Source organism: Netta rufina (assembly GCF_964035555.1).
Source record: "Netta rufina genome assembly, chromosome: 3".
Lineage (NCBI taxonomy): Eukaryota > Metazoa > Chordata > Aves > Anseriformes > Anatidae > Netta > Netta rufina.
This window is the reverse complement of record NC_140125.1, coordinates 40,394,375-40,407,138: the sequence shown is the minus strand read 5'-3', so window position 1 is coordinate 40,407,138 and position 12,764 is coordinate 40,394,375. Positions and strand designations below refer to the sequence as shown.

The 12,764-nt window shown below is 41.3% G+C and overlaps 1 protein-coding gene across 11 annotated transcripts in view; it reads left to right on the top strand.

Annotated features, from left to right (window-relative positions):
* Positions 1-12,764, top strand: part of PPM1B (protein phosphatase, Mg2+/Mn2+ dependent 1B) — a 56,968-nt gene that overhangs the window by 11,686 nt on the left and 32,518 nt on the right. For 7 of the 11 annotated variants that reach the window (XM_084284834.1, XM_084284836.1, XM_084284832.1 and 4 more), the window contains exons 2-3: positions 3,440-3,553; positions 5,465-5,815. The exons of 2 other annotated variants lie outside the window; for them this stretch is intronic. The gene's annotated coding sequence lies outside the window, so the exon portion shown is untranslated. Of the gene's footprint in view, positions 1-3,439; positions 3,554-5,464; positions 5,816-9,347; positions 9,417-12,764 lie in introns of those variants that run through there. 2 more of the 11 variants (XM_084284837.1, XM_084284840.1) reach the window with 2 other exon arrangements.

The following is a 12,764-nucleotide window of genomic DNA, read 5'->3' as shown; positions in this document are numbered from 1 at the left end:
CATGATCAGAGATCTTAAATTTTATTTAAATGAGAAAAATGTAAAGAGAAGACAGTACTGGAAATCATGTGAATTGAAACTGTTAGCAGTGTCACCAGCTGTACTGTTACACTAAAGTAAAAGAACATGCAATTAAATATTGATGTTAAAACCTCTATGATGGCTAAATTATGAATGCCCTCTCTCTTGGATTTTCCCCAAATGCATAGGCTGCTACGGGTGATGATCTGACTCCCTTCACAGTGGTCATTCCAGTTTAATTAAATATCAACACTTGCTGACAAGAAGATCTTTATTCTGTAGGCACATGAGAATACAGCAGAAAGCAAAGCTTTACATAGCAAAGGTCACGGTGAGGAGTTCGTCAGAAAGTTCCTGAGGGAGCCAAGAGGTTTTTCTTTGTCTTCTGTCATGTTTGCAGATTTCCTTGGGGGATAAGAGAATTGCCTCTGCTTATCCACGGCTGCGTAACGTGGAGCTAGAGCTGCTTATCTGCTCCCTGCTTTGAGCACCAGTTTTGGGGAACTTAAGAGAGACTTTTGGGTGAAATGTGGGTTATGTTTTCACTGGTATCAACCACGGTTTGCGGTTCTTTGTGTTCGGGAATTCTTGAATTTGTTCAAGTCCAGAGGTCTCATTAGGAAGGATTAGCTTTCAATACGGTATGGGAGGAAGTCAAGTCATCTGAAAAGATGTAAGCAATCCCAACTTGAGATGCTTTTTTTAGGATGTCCATAGTGAAACACATAGGTTTTCTTGACCACTTGCTGTTCATTTCAACTCCTTTTGTTCTTCCCTTTCTCTGCTACCAGTTTGTTACGAGTTTTCAGTGGAGTTAGTGATACCAGGTTTTCCTTTTTATATCCTCTGTTGTTACTGCCCTGTTGCTAGACACCTTGAAAATCAATCAGAAACTCTGTAGCTTGATGGCTGTGTTCAGCTTGTTGAGACCAGCTTATTTTTATGCACTGAATCCTTATATTTAGGCTTTGGAACATCTGAATTCTACTAATCCTTGAAGCTTGGAGACTTCAATTTTTTCTTGTTCACTGTTTCAAGCATCCTTGCTATGTTACATAATAAAACTTTTTTTTATGTACGAAAAACATTTAGTGCTTTGCTTGGGTAGCATTGTCAAGTAGTAGTTTATATCAGCCTGTAACTAAACGTTTCTGGGCCCTTGAAAACAGGGGTTGGAAGTAGCCAGAGTGGATTTACGGAGGGTAAGATGTGCTTGACCAGCTGCCTGCCTTCTGCGATGAAGTGACTAGATCCCTGGTTGAGGGGCGAGCAGTGCATGTCACTTTGACTGTTGCAAGGCTTTTTTTACACAGTGCCCCACAGCGTAGTCCTATTTATAGTCTGGATGGGAGGATGAGAAGACAAGTGAAGAACTGGCTGAAGAGTCAGGCTCCAAGGGTATCAGTTTATCATTTGTGCTCTGCCTGGACACCAGTTAGAAGCAGTTCCTCAGGGCTTTGCTGTGACCTACTCAGTTTCACATCTTTGCCAGTGACCTGGAGGAGGAGATGGGATGTGCCTTCAACAGGTTTGTGGCAGACACGGAACAAGGTGCCTCAGAGGCAGGGTGGCCATCCAGAGGTACTCAGGAAGATGAGCAGGCCTGTAGGAATCTATGAAATTCAGCAAGGACATGTGCCAAATCCTGCTTCTAGGGTCAGAAACCCTCCTGTGGTGCTGGAGGCTGGCTGGGTTGCTTCTCTACTGACAAGGAGCTGCTTCTGTCAAACAGTGGACTAAGTACAAGTCAGGCAGGGGTTAAAACCAACAGCTTTATTCCCCTTTAATTGGCATTTGTTCCACATGTTCCCAGACTGCATCTTTAATACCATGCCCAGTTTTGGGCCTCTGGGGTGATAACAAACTTCTGGTATCTACAGAGATGGATCCCAAGTGGATGGAGCCAGTCTCTTTACTGAGATGCACAGTGGGAAAGCAAGAGATTGGGTCATAAACTGGGATGGGAGGGTGTATGCTGAGAAGTTTTTCTGGTGAGGGTGACTGTTAAGAGGTTACAGGAGATCCCACAGCAGAGAGGTCGTGGGCTTGCCTCTGTAGAGGTTTTAAAGACCTGAGAAGATAAATCCCTGAGCAGCAGGGTCTGAGCTCAGCACTGGCTGTGCTTTGAGAAGGAAGTTGCCTGGAGGACCTCTTAGGTCCCCTCCAACCCAAATCTTTCTGTGAAAAACCACTCATGTCTGAGGTATAACTAGCCAAAGTAAGGGATATATTCTCTTTTATTTAGAAGCATGGTTCCTTGTGCAAGTGGCATGTATTTCTACTGCTGCTAAATAAAATAGCTTGGACAAGATCAGCTACTCCTGTTGATGATGTCTGATATTAATCATTAATTAGTTGAAATCTGTGTCTGTTGGTAAGCATTGAGTAAGCAAGGTACGTTCATTGAATAGCATCATCTAAGAATGAAATAAAGAATATTCGTTAAGTTGAACAAGTTGTTCTAGAGCTTTGTAGTGACCGATGTGTCTTGTCGTTCACTTCCTTCACCCATTATTCTCAACTTTGAAGTAAAGCTAAGCAATATGTGCAACACTTCTTGTTTGAAGTTGTTGGTTTGGGGAAGAAAGATGCTGAAAAAGCAAATCATGACTTCACTGAGACTGGCCCAGTTCCTTCTTTGCCAGGCCTTTGGAAAGAAGCTCATCCTAGATCCTACGCACAGGCATCTTGAAAATGGAAGGCCATACTCAAGCTACCAAAATTGTATACTGGTATATCTAGGCAGGGTGGGCTTAACTGTGATAGCCTTGCTCATGAGTTTGTGAGGAAAGCAACTTTGCTTCTTTCTTCTTAGCAAGGTAATTTTGGTCAATAGTCGCATGTCTTTCTGCTTCGGCTTTTACAGATATCTACAGTAGCTAGTGACAGGATTCTTTGGTATGGTTTCTGTAGTTGAGATAAAGTTTGAACCCCAACTTTTAGTCCTTTTCTTTTGAGTCCAGGACCTGTATATACTCTTGTAAATGATTGTGTTAATGTCCAGGCTTTTTCATCCTCTTTCCTCTTAAACATGCACCTGTGAAGCATATGCAGGCTCTCGCACTGTCACAATGTGTTCCTGGTTTAGAAATGACTTTCCGTACACCTATTTGAGGGTGGTGCAGATGATGGTGATCTTTTTTTTTTTTTTTGGCAGATACTGGCCATTTAATGGTTTAACTTAAATCTCCTGCTACATTTTACCTCTACCAAACAAAAGGCATTCATGTATGAGGTAACACAGCAGAAGATTGCAAGTAGGGACTTCTTAACTAACTTAACCACTTCCAGTGGTTCACGTGTTTTCTTGGTTCCCCTCAAGAAGTTGTTATTAAGCAGCTCTTGAGCTATGGATTGGATTGAATAATGCGTTACCCAGGAAAGAAATTGGTCAATTCTTCCATCTTGCTGCTTTCAGATTCAGAGGCTCTTCCGGTTTATTCACCCCCTAATATACAAGGAAGAGTCTCTAAAGTGAATCCTTATCAGGACAGAGATCTGGAAGAAATTTGACTTTTGCACTGCGTTCAAGGTAAGACTTTCAAAATTGTCCATGATCAGATGGCAAAAAGCATGAATACCGAGGCTTGCGAAATGGAGCTACTTCTCATTTGTCAGTTTTCTTGCATATTATACTTCTCCTGCAGAATATTATGAATAATTAAGCATTAAATACCGCATAATTTTGTGGACATTCGTTATGATCAGGTGCATAAAAGCGAGCTGTGTCTGCGTTCTTTAACTCAAACAGTTAAGCAAGTTGGTACGTGCAACTGGTGTTTGCTATGCAAAGCTGGCTTTTGGTAGTACAGGTGTTCATACTTCTAAAACCGATACACTAATTTGCATGATAAGAAATGGAATGTCTTACTGAAGTGTGCATGTAAGCAACCATCTTTGGTTTAGTGGAAGGGCCTGCGCTGAGCTTGTTGGAATTTCTCTTTAGTGCAATTATAGCTGGAATTGCCGTGTTCGGTCAAGGTCAGAATATCATGGAATAACTGTGGAATCAGAGGGTAGGAGTTGGAAGGAATGGTAGGTGCGTGTATTTCAGGAAAGCTGTAGCTTCAAGCACCTGTACGGTTGTCATCTCCCTGCAAATTAGAGCTCTGGTCAAGTGGTAGGAGTCATTAACATCAGTCAGCGGGGTGATGCCATCGCCTTCAGCTTCTGTGCACAGTTTAATAAAATGTTTAATAAAACGTATCATTCCCAGCCCCCAAGGGAAGAATGGAGAGTGCATCTAGGTTTGGGGAGATAAAATGCATTGCGGACAGTGGAGTTCGCTCTGGTGGGACCAGTTTCAGGGAGTGTTGGTGGACTCTGCTGTTGACTGGGCTAGCATCATATTCGTGGCACTGAGAAGGTGTTTCAGAAGAATGGAGACAGATACTCCTTACAGATAACAGACTGTGGCCTTGTATTCCCCTCATCATACAGTGTCCATCATACTGAAAACAGATGGTGGAGACCTTCATGTGGAGTCGGAAGGACATAAATGTTTTGGGAAGTGTAAAGTACAAGTAGTGCCTAATGTAGGCAGCTGGTTGCCTAACGCCAGCCCTTCAGTCTTGTAGGGGCAGTGAGTTGGGCAGAACTACTGAAGCTGGTGCTTATTTTGCTGAATTCAGCACTCGTTTGAAGGTTCAGGTCAGCAGGCTTTTGTTCACAGAACTATTTCTTGTTTGTTGTGCCTCTGTGGTTCCTTTTTTTTTTTTTATGTTGTAGATTTTACTGAATTACCTGCTGAATCCCCAAGCTGAATGTTTACTTTGCTTTTTAAACTGTTGAATTCATCAAATTCATCCAGTTATCATTCTGCAAAGGCCTGAATATTTATTAAGGGCTCGCAAAAGGGATAGTCTTATTTCCCCCCTCTTTTATTGTATGGATACCTAGTTTAGTCCAGTTTGTTAGACCTGGTATAAGCATACATACAGCTTAAGCTTGACATTTTCTAAAGAAAGACTGAGATGCGAGCCTTGGAAGATCTAGATACGTAATTTTAAATATCTTGGCACATTGCCCCTATAAACAGGATGACAGTGTAGGGTGTCTACCCCCTTGCTACAGTGCATGTGTTGTCTTCCTCATTGTGCTGTGAAGGTGGCGTTCCCAGCAAGGCAGTGTCTTGCAGCCAGCAGTGTTGTAGGAGCAGTAACCTTTGTGGAACTGGAGATGGTGTCTTAATCTGTTAGGCAAAACTGCCTGCAGCTGATGTCTGACCTGATGAATAGCATAAAATAAACATTGAATTATTAACATGCTTGCTTCCCGGAATCCTTTTTGCTGTCAAGTCTGTGTAGACCTCTCATAACTGCATCGACTGCCTGTAAGCCCTTGAGCCCCATCTCTACTATTGATTTCTTCTGAACTGGCATGGTCTTTTTGCATGTTAGTTTTAACATTCTTATCGCTAAAATTGCCCTTTGAATTTTTGCAGGTATATTTCAACATGTATTATAACACTTGTGTAGTGGCAAAATTAAAACAGTCATTGCCTCGATAGATACATTTGAAACTTCTTCATTAAAATACATTGTAAACCAAAAGAGTTTAAATGGTATTGATTAAAAGTGAGTCGAACTGATCTGTTGTCAAACTGAAGTTGCACTACTAATTGGACAAAACTATTCGAGTATTTAAGCTTGCAAGTTGCGAAATGACTGCTGCTTGCCAAGTACTCCTCTGTTTAGATGACAAGTGAAGCAGTTCAGATAGCCTCAATGCAGATACCTGAAAAAGATTCCATGTGTCCAGGCAACGATATTGGAGACTGCTGCCAGAAACAAAGGTAATGGAAATTTGCTTCACTCTGCAGTTCCTAGAGACAGTGATTTTTTTGATTAGACTTCAGATTTTTTTCTTAGAAAGCTTCTTTAACATATAGAAGAAGTAGAGCATGTTATCAAAATGCAGGGGACAGTACCGTGTTCTTGTATCTAATCTGAAAAGCCGTCTGTGGTCTGAAGCGTGATTTTCTGTAACACACTGGATTGAATAGTGCGTACCGTGGGATTACAACTCTAATCGACCCTGCTACAGCATGGGAGTCTATCTATCATTACATACCATGTAGAACCAGCTGCTTCTCCTAAGCATTGGGTTATAACTGACTTCCTAAAAGCACATGACGTTCCTCACTTGAAATGATCAGTTGAACTGGGCTGAGTCAGGAAGGTGATCAGCCTGTGTTGGCAAGGAGAGTTCAAGGCCGATGAACACACTTAAAAATTTTAAGGTGTCTTTTTAAGCACAGTCTCTTCACACTATTACAGTACTGTTACTGAAATAACTTTGCTAATAGGTATGAAAAGTTTCTTAGATGAAGGAAAAAACGAGGTTCTAAAACTAATTGAGGTATAAAAATAACGATGCATCTGAGTGATTCCTATTTGGAGGCTTCAGTTCCTGTATTACTAAAGTATTTGATTTTAGTTCTTTTGCAAGTTTGTGTGTGTGCGTGCGGGCTGTTAGTTGACATAGCAGATGTTTGAATTCTCTCTTTCCAAGTTTGCTTTGCAGTAAGCATTGAAAGAGCTGTAACATAGTAAGTGTTAATATTTGTGCTCTGTTACTGGTTTGAAAGGTCTGGTGATTCTGTTACGGTGCTGAATGACCTTTTTTAACGTTGAAGTGCTTCTGTGCATAAACCTATAAATGGATCTATTTGTGGTGTTTTTAGTCACATTACCAAGTGGCAGAGGACTTAATTCTTTCTGATAGGCATCTGCCGAGAAGCTGTTCTTCCACTCTGTGAGCATTTCCTCTGAGAGACTTGCAGTGGTGTCACTCTGAAAACTGTCAGACTTCCTGCCCCTATCCACAGCTAGGGCACGTTGGAGCACAGTCAACTTCTGTATCCTAGCAATAAAACAAGACAATTATGTCACATTTTCTATATGTCTTCATCCTACGATATTTTGCAGTCTGTAGCAGTGGGAGTTCTTCATCTGAATGCACACATTTGCTACAGAACTGACCGATCTGTTGCTCTCTCGCATGTTTCCTGAGAACTGCTTCTGTAAGGGTTCTTTATGGTCTTAAGATTTATTTTTTTTTTGAATGGCTTAGCAAGAAAGGGCTAAGCCGTTCCTATTTCATAATCGACAGAGCAAGTTTTTATTCCCAAGTTTACTTCTGAATGTGAATGATGCTGCGGTTTACTAACACCTTGCTTTTCTGCTGCGGAAGGGTCTGACGAGCTCAGCATGTTCTTTCCGTACTGCTGGAGTAGCTAGAGAGGGCGAGACAGCTGGCTTAAGTGTTAAGTGAGGTGCTGTTGCAGGATGTGCTGTGGCTAAGGGACATGCCATTTCAGCCCAGAGGACTTGTGAATAGATGTCATTTGATAATATCATGAAGCACAAGCGTGGTGAATTCTTTCTCAGAATGTTTGACAGTGCTTAGGTTGTGACTTCTGCTCGCTTGAAGCAGAGGGATATTGACAAAGCCTCAGTAATCCACCTGCAGTGACTGTATTTTTCAGACGTTGATTTGAAGGCCAGATGCTCACAGAGGCAACAAATGGATGGGTAACTTCAAACTGACTCATTAGCTACTGCCGCTTATCAAATTAACGAGCAAGATGATAATAAGGTTACCTCATGGGGATATGCCATAAGAATTTGTTCAAAAGATGGGCACTTCACGAACAGTGAACGGGATTCTGGTGTTGCCTCTGCAAGTCACTGGTGTGCCTGAGCTGAGTTCAAATCCCTGTCAGGAAGATGCGTGCTGGCAGAGTCTGGCCTTAGCAATTAAAAACAACCAAACTCGGGTCCCAGCTGAATATGAACACTTCTACCTGCTACTCCTGAACTGCCATGGATGGCATAATGCGTGTTGAGAATTTATCTGGCGTTGTGGACGTAGTGTATGATAACAGCTATTAGTTCAAAGTACATGTTCCAATGTACAATCAACTTACAGTTCTTCTTTGTAGTCTCGATGTGTTTTAAGAACACTAGCATATAAGTGTAATACATTTTTAACTCTTGAAAATCATCTCCCTTCTTACTTCTGATAAAAAAAAAAATCAAATATGAAGATTTATACTTGGATATTTTTACTGGAGCGTGTTTGGTTGCCTTTGTCTTAAGCATACCTGAAACTGGACGTTGGAAAAGATCTTCAGCTTAACTGTTTGAGATGATTTGATCTTTGTGCTTGATTTCTTCTAATCATAGCTGAAACCAAGTGAACTCTTGGATTACAGCAGAACAGAAGTAAGTGCTTGCTAGTGAGCTCCCAGTAGGTGAGCGTGGATTGTATACGTGTATTCACAATTCTAGAAAGGCTGGCTTGCAGTGTTTCTTCATCTTCTGCTTGTATAATTCAACAGAGTTTGAGTTACTCATCAACTAGATGAACAGTCTCTGCTTCAGGCATTCACTTACACCAGCAGAACTATCTACGTGGCTGAGTAACAGGGATTAATGTGGAACGAGCTGCTGATAGCAAATATTGCTCAAACTGCCCCTGCTACCAAGGCATCTACATAGCCATCATGTGAATTTTGTGTTCAAAAACTTACCCGAGAGAGCTGCAGACTTGAATTCAGGAATTCAAAATGTGCCTGGCAAATCTGTATGCAAGATAGGTCTGCAGAAAAAAAAGTTGAGAGAGTCTTTTGTAACTGTTTTCTAGATGTATCAAAAGTCAAGTTTGTGGTGCTGTGACTGAAGCCCACCATTTGTGAAGTAATACTTAAAAGTATGAACTGAACCGGACTGCCAAGCCCCTAGTATTACTGAGGTTTGTACTGCTGCTAAATACAATGCTAATCACCTGTTCCCCTTGGAAATTCAGGCTTGAATAGTTCAACTGATTAACTTGCAATTTAAACGTTGCACTGTCAGCTTCAAACTGCTGATCTAAATATTCACCAGAAACCCAAGTAAATTTACTGCAAGATACTTAGCATCGTAAGAAACCCTCAATTTTACACCTTTTCGCTGCATTTTAGATACCACTGTACTTTTAGCAAAACCTGGATGCTAGTTCAGCTGCTTGAAAAAGGCTAAAGCACTTAACTTGCTTCTTACAGGTCTTAATTTCAAACTCTTCTTCTTTCCCTTTTCTTTAGATGTTGCACTAATTAACATTTTGATGGAACTTCAGCATTTGGGTGGAAAAACATTAAAAAAAAAAAAAAGCTCAGTTTTGGTTGATTCATGATATTGTTGTATAGAACCAGGAATCACTCAGCAACTGCAGAGAAAATTCATTCATCTTGTCCTGTAAAAGATGAACAACTTGCTCTTTAGAGTGGAAGTTGTACGTTGCCTCAAGTAGTTACACAGACATTAATTGCTCGTTTATGTTTGGGCTTTGCCATATGTAGGTTAACGAAGAACTACTGCGTGAACTTGCACAGCTACTGCACTCCTTTGGTACGTGCTCTTTTTTACTGTAAAATCAGGTCACTAATGTCTATGTGAGGAGGGGGATATTATCTTAGCTTTACCACATGTTGACAACACGCAGTTGGGAAGTTGCAGGATACTGCCTGACCTGCAGTAAGCTCACGGGATTGCGCTTTTCCTTCTCCCTCTGGTGTCTTCTACTTCTGTAAAATCTTTTATTAACTTCTGCATCACCCGCAGTTCAGAGGGATGATGTCAGCAGTGGTAGTATTTTGGTGTTATAAAGTCAAACACGATACATTACATTTCACTTCGTTTTTCATGATGCTTAGGGAGTGGGGTTGGTTGGTTTTAAAGCAGCAATGATTTGGTTGTCCTTTACAAAGCCAGCTGCAGCTGTTTGTGGAACTGCATAAGAAATGTATTTCTGGTGCTTGGCTGACCAGAATCTGAAGCCTTGCGAAGGACTGGACGGTGGGATGTTTTTTGCTTGCTTTAACATTTGGATTCAGCTTGAAGTTCATTAGTGCTTTACCATCAAGGTGGTTTGAAGATGTATTTAATGATCAGAAAGGCTAGCATGTGCTGCTTGCCCTTCTGTAAAGTGCAGTGGTGGGGTTCTTCACACTTGTCAAGATTCTTGCCTGCTTAGTGTTTTTTTTTTTTAACGTGGTTATTGCTGACTGTTGGTTTTAGTTCTTTAGCAGTGATTTACTTGCAATGGCTCCGGCTGTGTAGTCTTCTGCATCTGAAGAAAATGCTGTTAAGCATGGTGAAACTCAAATTCTTTTAGCGAAGGGATGTTTTAGTCATGCTCAATTAAAAACTATGCTACTGCAGGGTAGAATCATAGAATCACAGAATATCCTGAGTTGAAAGGGACCCATAAGGATCATCAAGTCCAATTCCTCACATCACACAGGTCTACCCAAAACTTTAGACCATGGTACTAGTATCTTAATAGCAAAAAAAATGAAAACAGAAGCTTAGTAACAAACTTGGTCCTACTCAAATAACTATTTAGACATGCCAAATGTTCAAGGAGCACATATTAAGCATTTTATATGTTATAATTCTCTTAATGCCTTTAATGGGAGGCATTCAGCTTTATTTTCGTGACGTAGCTTATGGTTGTCTACCTATGTAAAACCATTTCATTTGCTTATATCAGCATTTTCTGCACCCAAGTTTTTGGGGTCTTGATTAGCTTGTTGTCCCCAGGCTGCATCAGGAACTGAACTATCTCCAAACAGAATAAAAACCTGTGGCTTACTTAGAGAGGTAAGAGGCACTGCTGCGCAGAAGTAACAGGAATCACGTCCCCTTGCTGGGCAGTGTTCAGCGATGGGGTATCTGTTGAGGTATTTTTGTCTTTTCTGAAACACTGAATACCCCTATTCCACACTTCTGAGAATTTGGGTGGACAGAATTTGTATGAATGGGGGCATATTGGGGTAAGATGCTCTTAGCTCCAAGTGTCTCTCTCTGAATCCACCCTAATGTAAGTGTCCAGTCTCCGGGCTAGAAGTCACCCTTGTCAGATGAACATTTGCACATCCTCTGTAGAGCAGAAGAATTTGGGATTGATCAAGTCTTTTGCTTCTGGGAAGCATAATGCTTGTCTTTGGGTCAGTGTTTGTGAGTCAGCAGCTTCCGGAGGCTGCTGGAGTAGCATCAGAAGAAGTGAGGGTGGAGCACTTCATGAACCTGCCCTGTAGCCTCGTGGTTAGGGCCGTCTTCTGGAGCTGGGGGAGGCTGGCTGAAGGGAGTTGTCTTGGGGTCGTGTTCTGCGTTCGTGCCCCGGTCACTTAAGAAGTGCTGATGTACTTCAAAAGAGGGAGTTGTGCTGTTACCTGCAGCTCTGTGAATCCATGCTTTTTGTGGCTTATTTTTTTCCTGAAGTTCTCGGGTGTAGAAGAAAATTTAATATTTTTTTTTTTTACCGATGGACTTCGTAACTTTTTTGGAGGAAAGCTTTTGCTGTGTGGTCCGGTACAATGATTTAAGACATTTGGTGTCTAGTTATTTCAGAATAGTTCTTCAGAGTCCATTAATAATTTAGCGGATGCTGCTTAACATGTAGTTTTGGAATACTCGGAGCAAATCTGAATTGGCAGCAGCTGCTGGTTCTGCATTTCTGGCACTTGCCTGAAAGGCATTTTCAAGCTGGTTCATAGATCTAAACCTACAGAAAGGAATCGACTTTTTCTGGCTTAGCTTGATTCATTGAACCATCCATCCTGCTGTGGTGCCTAAGAGAGAATGATGGGGAGAACACAAGGGCTTGCAGCAGCGTGACATCATGCACATAAAACTGAGCCCTTACGGCTCTTCCTCAAGCAGTAGCAGAGTATCCCTTCTGTATGAGAATCAAAACTGGTGCTTTGTGATGCTCGAAAAAGACTAGTTACCATTTGGAAGAGGCAGACCGTCATGAAATGTTGTCACAGCTCGCTTCTTCAGTCCCTGGCCTTAAAGTCCAAGCCTGCAGCGTGTCCCCTTTGTGCCTCCTTCAGCCCAGCAGCGCTGGCTAGGCTTTCAGTGTGCTGTAATCAGTCGAGAATCACAGCGCTACAGTACAGCTTGTATTTCCCTCCTGCCCCAGACAAAGCTGGCTGCTATCCAGAATTCTTCCTGGGGTAGTTCCTTCTACCAGTGTACTGTCATGGTAACTTTTGTAAGATGCAGTGGTTTGTAAGGTTAAATGTGTAGTCTCTGATCCATGAAGGAATTTGGGCATTTGCATCCTGCTGAAAATAATGGGATTTAGATGTGTAGATGCTTGTGGAGATATGTACGTTTGAATTGTTAGTTACCTGATACTTCTGCATTTGAAGCTGAATTTCTGATCAATTTTATTGAAACTACATTTAAAGATGTATGAGGATTGTTATTTCAGAGGAGTTCTAATACTTAAAAAAAGAAAGGCACTAAACTTCAGTTGCAAAACCCCCGTGCGTTTTTACATCTAAGCAGGCAAAGTAGAGAGTTTACAAATTAGACTTACTGCACTTGGTGGATTTCAATTTTGTCAAACACTGTGAGTACTCTGTCACTTAAGCAGGTGCACAGCACTTCTGTTAGCAGGCATGCAAAAGCTGTTCCTTCTGTAACTCAGTTTAGGGACATGAATGTCAGGTAATAGGCTAGATGGCTTTTTAAGTACTAGATTGTGCTGGTGAAGGAAATTAGAAAAAAAAATATTTTTTTTTTCTTAGCATTTATCTTAAATATTCTGTTTAGAGAGTACATTGAAAGTTTTTAGATATCCAGACATAGCTTTAGTTCGTGCACTTCTGTTTTTAGTGAATACAGCTTTTTCTTAAATTCATGTACAAATCTGTTGTATGCCATCTGGAGTAGCTAACTGCTTTC